At 38.5% G+C, this 4057-nt stretch overlaps 1 non-coding gene across 1 annotated transcript; it reads right to left on the reverse strand.

Moving 5' to 3' along the window:
- Positions 1-1127: 1127 nt before the first annotated feature.
- On the reverse strand, positions 1128-1231 carry LOC127745167 (small nucleolar RNA R71). The gene has a single exon (XR_008006363.1). It is a non-coding gene; the product is annotated as a small nucleolar RNA R71 (small nucleolar RNA).
- Positions 1232-4057: the final 2826 nt, after the last annotated feature.

Raw genomic sequence — 4057 nt, forward strand, 5'->3', positions numbered from 1 at the left:
TCTTTTAGTTTCTTGTGAGTCAAGTAATCAATTTTAATTTTAAAAATTAAATATTTTCAAAATATCTTTTTCTTAAAAATCATATCTTTTTATGATATCATTTAAAATCATATCTTTTTCAAAAATTTGATTTCAAAATATCTTTTCTAACTTCCTATCTTTTAAAAATTGATTTTCAAATTTTTTTCAATTAACCAATTAACTTTTGTTTATTTTTTATCTTTTTCAAAACCACCTAACTAATTTTAGCTCTCTAATTTTCAAAAATTACCTCCCTCTTTTTCAAAATTCTTTTAATTAACTAATTGTTTTAAATTTTAATTTTAATTTTAATTCTTTCTTTAATTTTCGAAAATCACTAACTCTTTTTCAAAATTTATCGAAAATTTCTCTCTCTCATCTTATTCTATTTATTTATTCATTTACTAACACTTCTCTTCATCTCAAATCTCTGCTCCTATCCTCACCCTTGTGTTTGGATTATTTATTCTTCTTCACTCTTATTGCCTTTCTTCTTCTACTAAAATAAAGGAGTCTCTATACTGTGACATAGAGGATTCCTCTTCCTTTTCTATTCTTTTCTTTCTCATATGAGCAGGAACAAGGAAAAATGAATTCTTGTTGAAGCTGATCCTGAACCTGAAAGGACTCTGAAAAGGAAACTAAGAGAAGCTAAATTACAACAATCCAGAGACAACCTTACTGAAATTTTCAAACAAGAAAAGGATATGGTAGCAGAACCCAACAACAATAATGCAAGGAGGATGCTTGGTGATTATACTACACCTACATCCAAGTTTGATGGAAGAAGCATCTTAATTCCTGCCATTGGAGTAAACAATTTTGAGCTGAAACCTCAACTAGTTGCTCTAATGCAACAAAACTGCAAGTTTCATGGACTTCCATCAGAAGATCCCTACCAGTTTTTAACTGAGTTCTTGTAGATCTGTGAGATTGTTAAGACTAATGGAGTAGATCCTAAAGTCTACAAGCTAATACTTTTCCCTTTTGCTGTAAGAGACAGAGCTAGAACATGGTTGGACTCACAACCTAAGGATAGCCTGGACTCTTGGGATAAGCTGGTCACGGCCTTCTTGGTTAAATTCTTTCCTCCTCAAAAGCTGAGCAAGCTTAGAGAGGATGTTCAGACCTTCAAGCAAAAAGATGGTGAATTCCTCTATGAAGCTTGGGAAAGATACAAGCAGATGACCAAAAAGTGTCATTCTAACATGTTTTCAGAATGGACCATGATAGATATATTCTATTATGGTCTATCTGAGTTCTCTAAGATGTCACTGGACTATTCTGCAGGTGGATCCATTCACCTAAAGAAAATGCCTGCAGAAGCTCAGGAACTTATTGAAATGGTTGCAAATAACCAATTCATGTATACTTTTGAGAGGAATTTCGTGAATAATGGGACGCCTCAGAGGAAGGAAGTTCTTGAAATTGATGCTCTGAATGCCATATTGGCTCAGAACAAAATGTTGACTCAGCAAGTCAACATGATTTCTCAAAGTCTGAATGGATGGCAAAATGCATCCAACAGCACTAAAGAGGCAGCTTCTGAAGAAGAAGCTTATGATCTTGAAAACCCTGCAATGGTAGATGTAAATTACATAGGGGAAGCCTTTGGCAACACCTATAACCCCTCATGGAGAAATCATCCAAATTTCTCATGGAAGGATCAACAAAAGCCTCAACAAGGCTTTAATAATGGTGAAAGAAACATGTTTAGCAATAGCAAGCCTTTTCCATCATCTTCTCAGCAACAGACAGAGAATTCTGAGCAGAGCACCTCTAACCTAGCAAACATAGTCTCTGGTCTTTCTAAAGCTACTTTAAGTTTCATGAGTGAAACAAGGTCCTCCATCAGAAATTTGGAGACACAAGTGGGCCAGCTGAGTAAGAAAGTCACTGAAACTCCTCCTAGTACTCTTCCAAGCAATACTAAAGAGAATCCAAAAAGAGAGTGCAAGACCATTGACATAATCAACATGGCCAAATCTAGAGAGGAAGGAGAGGATGTGAATCCCAATGAGGAAGACCTCAGGGGACGTCTATCAAGCAAGAAGGAGTTTCTTATTGAGGACTTAAAAGAATCTGAAGGTCATATAGAGACCATAGAGATCCGATTAAACCTCCTTCTTCCATTCATGAGCTCTGAAAACTATTCTTCCTCTGAAGAGGATGAAGATGTAACTAGAGAGCAAGTTGCTCAATATCTAGGAGCTATCATGAAGCTGAATGCCAAGTTGTTTGGTAATGAGACTTGGGAAGGTGAACCTCTCTTGCTCATTAGTGAACTAGATACATGGGTTCAGCAAACTTTACCTCAAAAGAAACAAGATCCTGGTAAATTCTTAATACCCTGTACCATAGGCACCATGACCTTTGAAAAGACTATGTGCGACTTAGGGTTAGGCATAAATTTTATGCCACTATCTGTAATGGAGAAGCTGGAGATCATTGAGGTACAGCCTGCCATATTCTCATTGCAAATGGCAGACAAGTCAGTAAGACAAGCTTATGGATTGGTAGAGGACGTGTTGGTAAAGGTTGAAGGCCTTTACATCCCTGCTGATTTCATAGTCTTAGACACTAGGAAGGAGGAGGATGAATGCATCATCCTTGGAAGACCTTTCCTAGCCACAGTAGGAGCTGTGATTGATATTGACAGAGGAGAATTAGTCCTTCAATTGAATGGGGACTACCTTGTGTTTAAAACCCAAGGGTGTTCCTCTGCAACCATGGAGAGGAAGCATGAAAAGCTTCTCTCAGTATAGAGTCAAACAGAGCTCCCACAATCAAACTCTAAGTTTGTTGTTGGGAGGCCACAGCCAAACTCTAAGTTTGGTGTTGAATCCCCATATCCAAACTCTAAGTTTGGTGTTGGGAGTCTACAACATTGACCTGATCACCTGTGAGGCTCCATGAGAGCCCACTGTCAAGCTAATGACATTAAAGGAGCGCTTATTAGGAGGCAACCCAATTTTTATTTATCTAATTTTATTTTATTTTTATTGTTCTTTTATTTCTTATTAGGTTCTTGATCATGTGGAGTCACAAAATAAATACTAAAATTGAAAACAGAATAAAAAAATAGCAGAAGAAAAAGCACACCCTGAAGGAAGGTCTTACTGGCGTTTAAACGCCAGTAAGGAGCATCCGGCTGGCGTTCAATGCCAGAACAGAGCATGGATCTGGCATTGAACGCCAGAAACAAGCAACATCCTGGTGTTTAAACGCCAGGAGAATACCCTGAGGAGAGCTGGCGCTGAACGCCAGAAACAAGCATGGAACTAGCATTCAACGCTAGAAACATGCTGCAGATGGGCGTTGAACACCTAAAACAAGCATGAAGCTGGCGTTCAATGCCAGAAACAAGCATCAATCTGGCGCTGAATGCCAGGTGGTGGACGAAATTGTGATTCACTTGTTATTCCATTTTGCAAAATTCATTGCTTTTCATTCCCTGGTAATGGCGCCAAAAACATGATGCCAATACCATAGTTCACAACTCCGTTCAACTAACCAGCAAGTGTACTGGGTCGTCCAAGTAATAAACCTTACGCGAGTAAGGGTCGATCCCACAGAGATTGTTGGTATGAAGCAAGCTATGGTCACCTTGTAAATCTCAGTTAGGCGGATTTAACCAATTGATTATGGATTTTCTTAAATAAATAATAAATAGAAAATAAAAAGGATAGAAATACTTATGTAAATCAATAGTGAGAATTTCAGATAGGCATATGGAGATGCTGTGCTCCTCTTGAAACTCTACTTCACTACTCACTCTTCCTTCAATCCTTCTTACTCCTTTCCATGGCAAGCTGTATGTAGGGCATCACCATCATCGGTGGCTACTTTCAATCCTCTCGGGAAAATGATCCTATGCGCTGTCACTGCACGGCTAATCGTCTGGAGGCATCACCCATGGTTGATGGCTACATCCCATCCTCGCAGTGAAAACTAATGCTCACGCACTCTGTCACAGTACGGCTAATCACCGGTTGGTTCCCGCTCCTACTGGAATAGAATCCCTTGATTCTTTTGC

Source organism: Arachis duranensis, chromosome 2, assembly GCF_000817695.3.
Source record: "Arachis duranensis cultivar V14167 chromosome 2, aradu.V14167.gnm2.J7QH, whole genome shotgun sequence".
NCBI classification, from domain to species: Eukaryota; Viridiplantae; Streptophyta; class Magnoliopsida; order Fabales; family Fabaceae; genus Arachis; species Arachis duranensis.